Source organism: Callithrix jacchus, chromosome 13 (genome assembly GCF_049354715.1).
Source record: "Callithrix jacchus isolate 240 chromosome 13, calJac240_pri, whole genome shotgun sequence".
Classification (NCBI taxonomy): Eukaryota; Metazoa; Chordata; class Mammalia; order Primates; family Cebidae; genus Callithrix; species Callithrix jacchus.
This window is the reverse complement of record NC_133514.1, coordinates 50,104,270-50,119,793: the sequence shown is the minus strand read 5'-3', so window position 1 is coordinate 50,119,793 and position 15,524 is coordinate 50,104,270. Positions and strand designations below refer to the sequence as shown.

Below are 15,524 nucleotides of genomic sequence, written 5' to 3'. Positions count from 1 at the left end.
GGGCCATCGTGGGCTTCGGCGAGCGTGCAGGGATGAGCGGGTCCCTCCGCCGAGTGGCGGCAGCTCTGCTCCGCTGGGGGCGCGGCGCGGGCGGCGGTGGCTTTTGGGGTTCGGGCGCGGGCGGCGGCGGCTCGGCGGAGCAGCTGGACGCGCTGGTGAAGAAGGACAAGGTGGTGGTCTTCCTCAACGGGACGCCGGAGCAGCCCCAGTGCGGCTTCAGCAACGCCGTGGTGCAGATCCTGCGGCTGCACGGCGTCCGCGACTACGCGGCCTACAGTGTGCTGGACGACCCAGAGCTCCGACAAGGCATTAAAGACTATTCCAACTGGCCCACAATCCCGCAAGGGTACCTCAACGGCGAGTTTGTGGGGGGCTGTGACATTCTTCTGCAGATGCACCAGAATGGGGACCTGGTGGAAGAACTGAAAAAGCTGGGGATCCACTCTGCCCTTTTAGATAAAAAGAAAGACCAAGACTCTAAGTGAGGGCGGCCGGGTCCTCACCGCGCAGAGAGGGAGCCGTTCATGTCAGACTCACTGCCAGAAAAGCCTTACCGATTTTGGTTTTCACTATTGAGACGACAGCTGCTTGCATTGATCATTTTGGTTGGTGAGCAGTTGGGTGATTTTAGTTCGTCTGGTGTTTGGGCTAAGAATATTTTATTGTGGACTTAATTACAGCCACTGCACTGGGATGATTCAATGCTGTATTATGATACTGCTGTAAACAAAACTCATTCTTATATTGTCGCTTATTCCTGGGCCTGATTCAGGAGTTAAAAGAGCTTGGGAATCATGACCCCTCTGCAAATGTGTCAGTCTGCAAAGACAGTACCTTTCCCCCAGAATTTGTGTCGCTTCTGTTGTTATGGAAAATAGTGGGTAAAAAAGAACCTGTGATAACCAGGGGGGTGTTGTTTTTTTAAAATAAACTGCCACCGCAGGGGTGCTGTGCATGTCTGAGTTGATCCTGAAAAAAAAAAAAAAAAAGAAGCAAAAGACCCAGAATGGCCAAAATAATATCGAAGGAGAATAACAAAGATGGAGCACTGACACCAAGGCTTACTATAAAGCAACAGTAATCAAGATGGGTAGTATTGGCAAAAGAATAGACACATAGATCAATGGAACGGAACAGAGAGCCCAGAAATACATTCACATAAATATAATCTATTGATATTTGACAAAAAAGAAAAGGCAATACAATTGAGAAAAGATAGTCTTTTCAACAAATGGTGCTAGAACAACTGAACATCTGCATGTAAAAATAATAAATTTAGACACAAACCTTACATTTTTCACAAAAATTCACTCAAAATAGATCACAAACTTAAATGTAAGGCTAAACTCCTAGAAGATAACACAGGAGAAAACCTAGATGACCCTCAGTTTGTGATAGCTTTTTAAATACAATAGCAGGCTGGGCACAGTGGCTCATGCCTGTAATCCCAGCACTTTGAAAGGCTGAGGCAGGCTGAACATGAGGTCAGGAGTTCGAGACCAGCCTGTCCAACATGGTGAAGCCCCGTGTCTACTAAAAATACAGAAAATTATCTGGGCATGGTGTCAGGTGCCTGTAATCTCAGCTACTCAGGAGGCTGAGGCAGGAGAATCACCTGAACCTGGGAGGTGGAGGTTGCAGTGAACCGAGATCACACCACTGCACTCCAGCCTGGGCATCAGAGCAAAACTTCATCTAAAAATAAAAATAAATAAGTACAACAGCAAAGGCACAATCCATAAAAGGAAGAACTGATAAACTGAATTCCATCAAAATTTTAAAATTCTGGGCTTTAAAAATACAACAGCAAAGGTACAATCCATAAAAGGAAGCATAAATAAGCTGGATTCCATTAAAGTTAAAAATTTCTTTTCAGCCTGGAAAACATGGTGAAGCTGTATTTCTACAAAAAGTACCCAAAAATACTGGCCAGGTGTGGTGGCGTGTGCCTGTAGTCCCAGCTGCTCAGAGGGCTAAGGGAGGAGAATCGCTTGATCCTAGGAGCTGGAGGCTGCAGTGAGCCAAGATCATGTCATTGCATTCCAGCCTGGGTGACAGAGTGAGACTCTGCCTAAAAATATATATATGTTAAAATAATAAACATTTCTTCTCTGCAAACGACATTATCAAGAGAATGAAAATAAAAGGCACAAACTGGGGAAAATATATCCAAAAAACTTTTCTCTGATAAAACTGTTATGTAAAATATACAAAGAACTTAAAATTCCACAATAAGAAAACAAACAACTCAAAAAATGGACCAAAGACCTTAACACCTCACCAAAGAAGATATACAGATGGTAAATAAGCATACAAAAAGATGCTCCACACTATATGAAGTCAGGGAAATGCAAATTAACCCTCTTCCCATTTAGAAAAAAAAAAGTGCAGCTTGCTGCCAGCGCTCATTTCATTGTACAAAAACGCACTCTTTGAGGCTGAAGCAAATCTGACTGTTATTCAATGTGAAAATAAAATACAAAACTGTTATTGGAGTTATTTCTAAACAGAACTAACATCAGAATTGTCTGTTTTGAAAAATCAAAGATTCGTCAAATGAATCTTCAGCCAACAGCTGTTCAAGGACAATGTTAGCATCATGCATGGGCATGGGAATGCTACGTTTTCTTTTTTCTCAGCTCACTGCAATCTCCTCTCCCAGATTCAAGCAATTCTCCTGCCTCACGTTTTACCATGTTGGCCCGACTGAAGAATGCTATGTTTTCTAGAATTTGACACTTTCAACAATTGAGAATTACCATATTTTGTAAATGGAAATAGCACTACCAAAAACAGAATGCTATAAATAGAATGATGTCTTTTGTTTCTAAAGTCTATGTACTAGAGTGATGCAAAAATAATAACAAAAGCAAGATATTTCATGACAAAATTATCTCAGGGTAAATGATGCAGCCACCAGTGCCACTGGTGAGTATTCTCAGGGCAAATGGGAAAGAGGTTAAAACAGCAGCAAGATACCACTATACCCCTGTTAGAATAGCCAAAATCCAGAACACTGACAACACCAAATGCTGGCAAGGATATGAAGCGATAGGAACTTGTATTGATTGCAGATGAGAATGCAACCTCGTACAGCTACTTTGGAAGACAGTTTGACAGTTTCTTACAAAACTAAACATACTTTTGACAGACAATTCAGTATTCACACACATTGGTATTTACCCAAAGAAGTTGAAAATGTATGTCCACACAAAAACTGCACATGGATCTAAAGAGCAACTTCATTCGTAATTGTCAAAACTTGAAAGCAATCAAAATGTCCTTCGGGAGGTGAATGAATGAACTGTGGTACATCTAGACAATTAATGCTAAAAAGAGATATATTTAATATATATATTCTATTTTTACATATTCCCATAGTTATTTACATATAATATATATTTTATCCCTTCTAGGCCTTTTGGCTAAGATTAAATGTATATATGATATATATTTTATATGTAAATAAATATATATGTATGTGTAGCTATATATACTTTTTTTGAGAGACAGGTTCTCCTTCTGTTACTCAGGCTGGAGTGCAGTGGCACAATCATAGTTGACTGCAGCCTTAAACGCCCGGCTTCAAGCAATCCTCCTTCCTTAGCCTCCCAGGTAGCTAAAACTATAGATCCATGATGCCATACCCAGCTAATTTTTAAATTTTTTGTAGAGTCAGTCTTGCTATATTGCCCAGGCTGGTCTCAAAGTCCTGGCCTCAAGCAAGTCTACAGCTTCAGCCTCCTAAAGCACTGGAATTACAGGTGTGAGCCACAGCACCCAGCCTATATATAAAGACATACTGTACACAATATATAGATAGGTATATATATTTATATATTTATTGAAAATATATGTTTATATATAATTTTATATGTAAAAATAAATGTTTTACATATATTATGTTTATATAGCTATATAAAATAATTTTATATAAGCATATACATTTGTATATATTTTGCATAATGTTTACAAATATAGACATACATTTTACAAACATGTTTATAAGTATAAACATATATTTTTGTATATATTTTATATATAATATATTTTAATGTTTAATAAATAAATATATATTCATGTTTTTAAATATGTATCATATGTATGCATCATATTACTTCTATTCTCCAGAAAACCAAAATGGATACAAAGCAATACAAAAAACAAGCAGCAAATGTTAGAAGTAAGTCCTTCCTTCTTATCACTCATTACTTTAGGGCTGGTCCGGTTGGCTCACGTACAATCCCAGCACTTTGGGAAGCCAAGGCAGGAGTTAAAGACCAGGCTGGGCAACATGGCAAAACCCTATCTCTACAAAAAATACAAAAATAAGGCAGGCATGGTGGCACATGCCTGTAGTCCCAGCTACTTGGGAGACTAAGGCAGAAGGATTATTTGAGCCCAGGATGAGGAGGTTGTGGTGAGCTGAGATCATGCCATTGCAGTCCAACCTGGGCAGCAGAGTGAAACCCTGTCTCAAAAAAAATAAAATAAAATAAATAATTACTTTAAGTGTAAGTGAATTAAACTCTCCAATCTAAAGGTAGACACTGGCATAATGGTTTAAAAAAAGAAAACCATGATTCAGCTATATGTTGTCTACAAGAGACTTGGTTTTTATCCAAAGACACAAATGGGTTAAAATAAAGGATGGAAAAAGATATTCCGTGCAAATAGTAATTAAAAGAGACATAAGATGGCTATATCAATATCGAACAAAAACACATTAAGAGAAAAACTCTTGGCTGAGTTCAGTGGCTCACACCTGTAATCCCAGCACTTTGGGAGGCCAAAGCAGGCAGATCACCTGAGGTCAGGAGTTCGGGGCCAGCCTGACCAACATGGTGAAACCCCATCTCTACTAAAAATACAAAGATTAGTAGGGCATAATTGTGCACACTTCTAATCCCAGCTACTCAGGAGGCTGATGCAGGAAAATCACTTGAACCTAGGAAGCAGAGGTTGCAGTGAGCCCAGATTGTGCTACTGTACTCCAGCCTGGGTGACAGAGAGAGAAACTCTGTCTCAAAAAATAATAATAATAATAAGATAAAAACTCTTATAAGAGACATGGAAAGATATAATGTACTGACAAAAGGATCAATTCATCAAGAAGATATAACAATTGTAAACACACCATTCAACAGAGCCCCCAAAATATATGTAGCAAATATTGACAGAATTGAACGTAGAAATAGATTGTTTTACAATAATAGCTGGAAACTTCAATACACTCCTTTTAATAATGGATATAACATTTACACAGCAAATCAATAGGGAAAAAGAGGACTTGAACAAGTGTGTGCGTGTCTGTGTGTGTGTGTGCGCGCATGTGATGTTTTTAAGACAGGATCTTGCTCTGTCACCCAGATTGGAATGCAGTGGCACAATCACAGCTCACTGCAACCTTGACCTCCTGGCTCAAGCAGTCCTCCTGCCTCAGCCTCCCAAAGTGCTGAAATTGTAGATGTGAGCCACCACACCCAGCTAAACAATACTATACTCATGCCTATAATCCCAGCATTTTGGGAGGCTGAGGCAGGTGGATCGCTTGAGGTCAGGAATTTGAAACCAGGTTGACTTGTTAGTCAACCTGGTGAAACCCCATCTCTACTAAAAATGCAAACATTAGCCAGGCATGATGGCACATGCCTGTACTCCCAGTTACTTGGGAGGCTGAGGCACAAGGGTCACATGAACTCAGGAGGCAGAGGCTGTAGTTAGCAGAGAGTGGGCAACTGCACTCCAGAATGGGCAATGGGAGTAAAACCATGCCTCAAAAAAAAAAAAAAAAAAAAACAAAAGACAAACTATAAACTATAAACCATAAACCAAGTAGACTTATAAGACATATATGCAGAGCTCCTCCCAACAACAGAATAAACATTCTCCCCAGGTGCATAGGAAACATACTCTAGGATAGACCATATGATAGGCCACAAAACAAGTCTCAACAGATTTAAAAAGACTGAAATCATGCAAACTATCTTCTCTGACCACACTGGCATTTTTTAACTTCTCTGGCATGAAGTTAAAAATCAATAACAAGAGGGCCGGGCATGGTGGCTCATGCCTGTAATCCCAGCCCTTTGGGAGGCTGAGGCAGGCTGAACATGAGGTCAGGAGTTCGAGACCAGCCTGTCCAACATGGTGAAACCCCGTCTCTACTAAAAATTCAAAAAATTAGCCGGGCATGATGGCAGGCACCTGTAATCTCAGCTGCTCAGCAGGCTGACGCAGGAGAATCACTTGAACCTAGGAGATGGAGGTTGCAGTGAGCTCAGATCACACCACTGCACTCCAGCCTGGGCAACAAGAGTAAGACTGTCAAAAAAAAAAAAAAAAAGATAAATAGAATTAACAAACCTTTAAGTAGACTGACAAAGAATATAAGGAGAAGTTGCAAATATCTAAAATCAGAAATAAGTGGAGTAATTACTATTGACCTTTTAGGGAAAAAGGATTAGAGCTGGGCATGGTGGCAATGTCTGTAGTCCCAGCTACTTGCCTCCCTGGTACAAGTGATTCTCCTGCCTCAGCCTCCCTAGTAGCTGGGACTACAAGGCAAGTACCACCAAACCCAGCTAATTTTTGTATTTTAGTAGGGATGGGGTTTCACCATGTTGGCCAAGCTTGTCTGAAACTCCTGATGTCAGGTGATCCACCTGCCTTGGCCTCCCAAAGTGTTGGGATTACAGGCGTGAGCCACTGGTTCTGGACTGTAATGTTACATATTTAAAGGGCTGTAACAGCATGACCAAGGGGAATTTATCTCAGGAATGTAAGGTTAGTTAAATGCCAGAAAATTAATTAGTGTAATACATCATGTTAATAGATAATGAACAAAATCACAGGATCATCTCAATTGATACAGAAAAAGCATTTGATAAAATCTAACACCACTTCATGATAAAAACATTCAGAAAACTAGGACTAAAAGAGAAGTCCCTCAGCATGATAAGGAACACCTGTAAAGCTCCTATAGCTAACATCATGCTCAATAGTGAAAGACTGAAATACTTTCTTTAAAATCAAGACAAGGATGTCTGCTTTCAGTAGTGCTATTCAACATTGTACTAGAAGATATAGCCAGATCAATTAGACAAGAAAAAGAGATATTTAGCATCCAAACTGGAAACAATGAAGTAAAATTATTTATATTCACAGATTGACATGATCCTATCTAGAGGAAGTTCCAAAGAATCCACAAAAAGCTGCTAGGATGAATAAACCAACTCAGAAAAGTTGCAGGGTACAAATCAAACACAAAAATCAATGTGTTTCTGTATATCTGCAAAGAATAATTCAATAAGGAAATTGAGAAAGCAATTACATGTATAATATAATCACCCCCCAACGCAAAATACCTAGGAAGAATTTTAACCAAGGAGGTGAAAGACTTGAACGTTGCAAACTATGAAATGTTACTAAAAGAAACTTAAGAAGACTTAAATAAATGAAAGGATATCCCATGTTAGTGGATTGGAAGACAATATTGTTAAGATAGCAACACTGCCCAAAGCCATCGACAGACTCAATGTAGTCACAACTCTAAGTGTCTGCCTTCCTTCCTTCTTTCCTTCTTCTTTCTTTCTTTTTTGAGATGGAGTTTTGCTCTTGTTGCCCAGGCTACAGGGCAGTGGCAGCATCTTGGCTTACTGCAACCTCTGCCTCCCAAGTTCAAGCTATTCTACTACCTCAGCCTGCGGAGTAGCTGGCATTACAGGCATGTGCCACCACGCCTGGCTAATTTTGTATTTTTAGTAGAGACAGCGTTCTCCAGTTGGTCAGGCTGGTCTCAAACTCCCAAACTCAGGCGATTCACCTGCCTTGGCCTCCCGAAGTCTTTCTTTCTTTCTCTTTCTCTCTCCCTCCTTCCTTCCTTCATCTTTTTGCAGAGAGGAAAAAGCCAATCTTCAAATTCATATGGAATTTCAAAGGGCCCCAAATATAACCTTGAAAAATAATATAGTTGTAGGATTTGTACTTCTCAATTACAAAACTTCATACGATCAAAACTATATGGTATTGGCATAAGGACAGACATACAGAATATAATTGAGAATCCAGAAGTAAACTCATACAAGTCAACTGATTTTTGACAAGGATGCAAAGTTCATCCAATAAAGAAATAATAATCTTTTCAAGAAATGGTTCTGGGAGAACTGGATGCAAAAGAATGAGTTGGAGCTCTACCTCACACCATATACAAAATTGTATTGATTTATTTACTTATTTATTTAGAGACACAATCTTACTCTGTCACCCAGACTAGAATGTAGTAGTATGAGCATAGCTCACTGCAGCCTCAGCCTTTGGGCTGAAGCAATCCTCCCACCTCAGCCTCCAAAGTAGCTGGGACTACAGGTGCACACCACTATACCTGGCTAGATTTTTAAGCTTCAATTAAAAAAAAAGAAAGAAAGAAAAGAGATTAGGTGCTGTGGCTTATGCCCATAGTTTCGGCATTTTAGGAGACCAAGGATGGTGGATTGCTTGAGGCCAGGAGTTCGAGACCAGCCTGGTCAACATGGCAATACTCCATCTCTACTAAAAATACAAAAATTAGCTGGGCATGGTGGCACACATCTGTAGTCCCAGCTTCTTGGGAGACTGAGGCACAAGAATCATTTGAACATGAGAAATAGAGGTTGAAGTGAGCCAAGATCACACCACTGCACTCCAGCCTCAGTCACAAAGTGAGACTCTATCTCAAAAAATAAAAAAGAAAGAAAGAGAAAAGAAAACATGATGAACCTTGAAAACAGTATGCTACACACAAAAGGTCACATAGTATATGAATCCATTTACATAAAATGTCCAAATAGGCAAATCTATAGAGACAGGAGCAGATAGTTGTCAGGAGGTTGGCAATGTCAATTACCCTCTAGTGGTGTTTACTCAAGACCTTTGTCATTTAATCTGTACTAAATAAATGTGAACTTCGCTGGCTGGTCAGGGCTGCAGGTGCTAACTTTTTACTGAACACTTCTCAGTGTGAGTGAGCGGCCTGGACCTGTAAGCCCGCTCATTCACTGGATATCTGTGTCTGAGTGCATTTATTCATCCGTCGCTGGGTCAGGGTCTGTGGGTTGGACCCCGGCAGATAGTGGCTATATAGGGCTGGTGGAAGGAGGGGAGAGATTGGGAAGGGTGCTAGCTAAGAGTTTCAGGTTTCTTTCTGAGGTGATCGAAATGTCCTAAAATTGATTGTGTTGATGGTTGCACAACTCTTTGAATGACCTAAAACCATTAATTTCAACATTTTAAATAGATGAACTGTATGGTATATAAATGATATCTAATTGAAGCTATTTTTTTAATGGGCAAAGGAATTGAATAGATATGTCCTCAGAGAAGATATACAAATGGCCAACAAGCACATAGAGAGAGGTTCAACATCATTAGCTGTCAGTGAAAGGCAAATCAAAACCACAACGAGATTCCACTTTACATTCTAGGAGGGCTGTAATCAAAAATAATATAGATGTATATATAGCAAAGTTAATAAATATTGTCAATGGTGTGGAGAAATTGGAACCTTCATGCTAGTAGGACCATAAAATGCTTTGGAAAACTGTCTGGCAATTTTCATAGGTTAAACATAGTCAGGTGACTCAGCATGTCCACTCCTGGGCATCTTCCCAAGGTAACTGAAAGGATATATCCTCATAGAAACCTGTACATGTGTTCATAACATCTGTACATATGCCACGTTCATAGCATTATTCATGATAGCCCAAAACCAGAAAGAACCTAAATGTTTATCAACTGAATGGAATAATGAAATGATGTGGTGTATTATTACAATGGATTATTATTCAGCCATAAAAAGAATGAAGAACTGATACCTGCCATAGCATGGATAAACCTCGGAAACAAAGAAGTCAGACAGGAGAGGCTATTATAAAATTGAATTTGTACATATAAAATATCCAGAATAGGCAAATCCATGGAGACAGAAGACGGTGATTAGGTATTGCCAGGACTAGGGGAATGGTTGATAGAATGTGTAAGACTAATAAAGGTGACTGCCTACAGCAGGCAAGATGATGTGACAGCAGACTGTCTAAGCTTCCCAGAGTGTGCTTTTCACAGTGTTTACCTTTTCCAAGCCATGTGAAAATACTACCTATTCAAATAAAATATAATACAATCTAAGACTATTAAAGGATGTTACTTTTTTATTGCTGAGATTTTAAGTAATTTTGAAAAAATAATTTTATGACTATGTATATTTTCTAAATATATAATAGTTTTATGAGCAATAGAAAGTAAAATTTTAAAATATAAAAGGTTCAGGGTAAGAATGGGGCCAGGTGCAGTGGATAATGCCTAAAATCCCAGCACTTTGAGAAGCCAAGTGGGGAGGATGGCCTGAGGCCAGGAGTTTGATACCAGCCTGGGCAATGGCTCAGGCCTGTAATCCCAGCACTTTGGGAAGCTGAGGTAGGCAGATCACTTGAGGTCAGGAGTTTGAGACCAGCCTGGCCAACATGGGAAAACCCTGTCTCTACTAAAAATACAAAAATTAGCCAGGCATGGTGGTGCACACCTGTGATCCCAGCTACTCCAGAGGCTGAGGCAGGAGAATCACCTGAACCTGGAAGGTGGAGGTTGCAGTGAGCTGAGATCACACCACTGCACTCCAGTCTGGGAGACAGAATGAGACTCTGTCTAAAAAAAATTAAAAATTAAAAATTAAAAATTAGCTCAGTGTACTGGTACATGCTTGTAGTTCAAGCTACTCAGGGGGTTAAGGTAGGAGGATTGCCTGAGCCCAGAATTCAAGGCTCCAGTGAGCTATGATCACACCACTGCAATCCAGCTTGGGTGACAGAGCAACACCCTGTCTTAAAAAAAAAATACAAAAGTTAGCTGGATGTGGTGGCACATGCCTGTAGTCCTAGCTACTTGGGAGGCTGAGGCAGGAGAATCACTTGAACCCAGGAGGCAGAGGTTGTAGTGAGCCAAGATCACCCCACTGAACTCCAGCAAGACTCTGTCTCAAAAAAAAATTCAGGATAAGTTTTTTTTTCATCAGTATGGAAGAAAATAAAGTTAACAAAATGGAAAGTAAAAGCCTCTTCATTCTCATGTTCACATCTTAAAGGTAACTTTCCTTTTTTTTTTTTTTTTTTTTTTTTGAGACAGTCTTGCTCTGTTGCCCAGGCTGTAGTACAATGGAATGATCTCGACTCACTGCAGCCTCTGCCTCCCAGATTCAAGTGATTCTCCTGCCTCAGCCTCCTGAGTAGCCAGAATTACAGGCACCCACCACCACGCCCAGCTAATTTTTGTATTTTTGGTAGAGAGAGGGTTTTACCATGTTGGCTAGGTCAGGAATTTGAGACCAGCGGGCCAACATGATGAAATCCCATCTCTACTAAAAATACAAAAAATTATCCAGGCGTGGTTGCATGAGCTTGCAGTCCCAGCTACCACAGGGAGGCCACTGCACTCCAGCTTGGTCGACAGAGCGAGATTCTGTCTCAGGAAAAACAAACAAACAAACTTATTTTTATATGAATGAACATGTAGTTTATGCACCTTGATTTTTTCTTTTGCTTAACATATATTTTTGTATGTTAATAACATATAGTCCCCCCAGGTCATTAATCAGCTCTACTGTATTCTCTCGTAAAGCTTTAACAGTTTCACACCAAGGGTCATTTAGACCACTTCTCTTTTCTTTTTATTTCAGAAGCCATCTTGAGCTTTTTTCTTTCTTTCTTTTTTGACAGGGTCTTGCTCTGTCACCCAGACTGGAGTGCAGTGGCACAATCATAACTTACTACAGCCTTGAACTCCCAGGCTTGTGCCTCAACTTCCTAAATAACTTGAATTACAGGCCTGTACCACCTCAGCTGGCTAATCTTTAAATTTTTTGTATATTGCCCAGTCTACTATACTGCCAAGGCTGGGATTATAGGTGCGTGCCACCACACTTGGCTAATTTTTGTATTTTTAGTAGAGATGAGGTTTCACCAACTTGGCCTGGATGGTCTCTATCTCCTGATCTTGTGATCTGCCCGCCTTGGCCTCCCAAAGTACTGGGATTACAGGCGTGAGCCACTGCGCCTGGTCAGTAAACATTATTATTTAGAAAATAATTTACTTGGGTTTTGTGGCTGGGGCTTAACGACACTCAGGCAGAGTTGTAAGTGATATGGTTAACCACTAGGGGTCAGGAGAGACCTATAAATCTCTAGACAACACCATGCATTTCCAAAAAAAAAAATCCTTCAAATGTGTTCACAAGGCAGGTCTGGATTTTTAAAAAAATAATTTTTCTGTCGTTGATAGTTCATCTCCGTGAACAACCTAATGCTGTGTTTTCTATAAAGTAAAGCTGACATCATCTTTTCCAGTGGTGGTCTTGGCTTGTGCTACTGTTCCTGGCAATGGCCTCGGGTAAATGAACGGGAAAGACACATTGTCCAGTTGATATCTTCCAGATGATCATGAATATAACCAGGAATGGTGTCACTGATGCCAGGGTGCCAGCAATGCACGCTGCTTGAATGACAATTGCAGACCGTTTGGAAGATTCTTTAACACCCTTTTACTTGGTGGTGATCAAATATTTTTCTAAAAGATCAAATATTTTTCTAAAATGGCCACAATAATATACTCAAATCATGAAGTTGATAAATTTTCCCCAATTGTATCTTCTTGCAAAAAAAAAAAAAAAGTGATGATTGCTTTGGTACACCAGACTCCTTAGTCATCAGCCATCTTTTGTGTACGGTACCACAATCCCCAAAGGCATTATGGGAGAGGGCATTTGAAAGCTGCGAAGGAAATGCTTTGTTAGGAACCTAGTGAGAAGCTTTATAAGCTAGATTGGATAGATAGGACTAAAGTGCCCAGGAATAGAAGTAAGGAGCAGAATGTACGATGTGTATTGAAAAGACTTGCTTTAGCCATTTTTCTTCTTTTTTTTTTTTTTTGAGATGGAGTTTTGCTCCTGTAGGTGTTGAAAAGAGGAAACACACTACAGAAAGTAAAAGAAATAAAAGCATTGTGCTTTGTTTTTTCAGAGACAGCGTCTCACTTGTTGCCCAGGCTGCAGTGCAGTGGTGTGATCACAGCTCACCATGACCTTGAACTTCTGAGTTCAAGCGATCCTCCTGTCTTAGCCTCCTGAATATCTGGGACACCATGCTCACACCACCATGCCCAGCTAATTGTTCTACTAAATATATATTTTATTCTTAGAGATGAGGTCTGGCTATGTTTCCAAGCTGGTCTCAAACTCCTGGCCTCAAGTGATTCTCCTTCCTCAGCCTCCCAAATCACTGGGATTACAGACATGAGCCACCGTGCCTGGCCTGCTCTGTTTTAATAATAATGCCTGTACATCTTGCCCATTTGAGTCTCAGGTGGTTGTGAATTCAGTAAGAGAACATGTCCTTGGATTTGGATAATATTCTATAAGTTCTTAGAATAGCTAGGTGCTGGCAAGTACCTACGTACTCATAGCTAACTACTTCTGCACCTTGGTCTGACAACGTGGCAGGTTGAAGTCACTGTAAATAAAGTCTTTACTATCACTGTATTTGAGGATCAGCGAAACATTGGAGCCTGAGTTTTGTTATAGTCCTGGGGTGATGGATGAGGCAAATATTCATGACAGATGGGAGAGAAACATCCCTCAGAATCTTCTTACCTACTGGGAGATGGGTTTTCTCCCTAAGTTAAAACAAACTTTCTGATACAGCAGTTTTCAAACTTATTTATTTTGGGCAGCAGTCTTTCATAAAAATGAAAATTTGACATGGAATTTCAATGTACAGAATCTGAAAATATATAAACAAAAAGTAGGATCACTGCTTGAAAAACCCCTCAGTTTACCCCGGAGCTGGTCAATAAGGTCATACTGCTTCCCAGACACGGCATGAATCACACTAGACTAGATGCTCTGTCAGTAATTACACTAGCCAGAGCCCCCGCCGCCCATGGCCAAGCCACTCCCAGTTCACAACTCCCTTAGGAGTCGCCCCTGACTCACTGAACAAGCAATGTTCAAGTGATTACTGTTTGCCGCAGCCTGGGTGAGACCTTGGGTACATAAAGATGAAGCAGGCTCAGGTCTCATCGTTGAGGAGCTCAGAGTCCATGCAGAACTACTTTCTAAACTTTAGGGAGCATTGTAATTGCCTGGGCTGCTCATTACTATGTATTATTTCTGGGTTTCACCCCAGAAATGCGCACTCAAAAGGTAAGGGGTGGAGCCTAGAAAGCTTCATCTTTAATAAGCATTAATCTAGTGGGAGAAGCAAACATAAACAAATGCAGTAATGAGGAAACAATGTGCTGGGCGTGGGGAGGTGGCGGGAGGATTGCAGGACGACGGAGGGCGTGAGAAGCACCCAGGCGGCCACGATGACACCTGGAGGACATGCCGGCAGAGGGAGCCCCAAGGGCAAGTCAAAACTGCCTGGCTGTTAAAGTCTTCCAGAGGAGTGACCCAGAGCCAGGGCTGAAGGGGCTGCACAGGAAGGCTGGTCATTCAACAGCCACCCAAGAGGAGCTCGCACATGTCGTGTGCTGCCTCGCATCACTGTGCCGAGAACTTCACACATGCTCTCATTTCATTCTCACAAGTTCCACCAGGCAGTACTACTAGTATTCCCACTTCGCGAATGATGTTGACATTTAGTAAGATTAAGTGACTTGCAGAAGGGGAAGTAGGACTAGAACCCAGGTTTGTTCCTTTCCAAACCCATGTCTTCGACTATTAAATCCTATTACCTTTTTTTTTTTTTTTGAGACAGAGTCTTGCTTTGTCACCTAGGCTGGAGTGCAATGGCACGATCTTAGATCACTGCAATCTCAGCCTCCCAGGTTCAAGCGATTCTCCTGCCTCTGCCTCCTTACTAGCTAGGACTACAGGCATGAACCACCATGCCCAGCTAATTTTTGTATTTTTAGTAGAGATAGGGTTTTGCCATGTTGGCCTGGCTGGTCTTGAACTCCTGACCTCAGGCAAACCACCCTCCATGGCCTCCCAAAGTGCTGGGATCACAGCCATGAGCCACCACTCCCAGCCCCTATTGCCTCTTAAAGGATGTAGTCAAGGGAATGGACCAAAACAATCTGTAAGAGGTAAAATCCAGAGGGCTTGATGATTGGTCGGCTGTAAGGAGTGAGCAGTCACTCCCTATTCTCCAGCCTGGGGTGCCTGAGTGATGCCACTGACTGAACAGTGCCCCCTGGAAGAGAAGTGTGCTGAGGAAGGCAGGCTGGGTAGCTGCCTAGGGAATGGCCTGCAGGTAGCTGGATGTGTGAGTCTGAAGCTTGCGTAGAAATCTGAGATAGAGATGTTGGTTTAGGAATCAATGGAAACTGTGAAACTCAATGAGTTCACTCAGAGAGAGGTGTGAGTGAGAAGAACCAAAGAACGGAGAAGTGGAGTGTGCAAAGGAGGGAGCGAAAGGGAATGTCATGGAAGCCAACGGAGTGGAGTTTCAGGAAGAGCCACCTGAGTTCAAGTGCCATCTGGGGTCCAGAAAGACGAG

General features: G+C 41.2%; 1 pseudogene across 1 annotated transcript; it reads left to right on the top strand.

The window, feature by feature from the left end:
• LOC100415767 (glutaredoxin-related protein 5, mitochondrial pseudogene) lies at positions 1 to 944 on the top strand (annotated as a pseudogene). The gene has a single exon (XR_013525699.1). The product of XR_013525699.1 is annotated as a glutaredoxin-related protein 5, mitochondrial pseudogene (transcript).
• Positions 945 to 15,524: the final 14,580 nt, after the last annotated feature.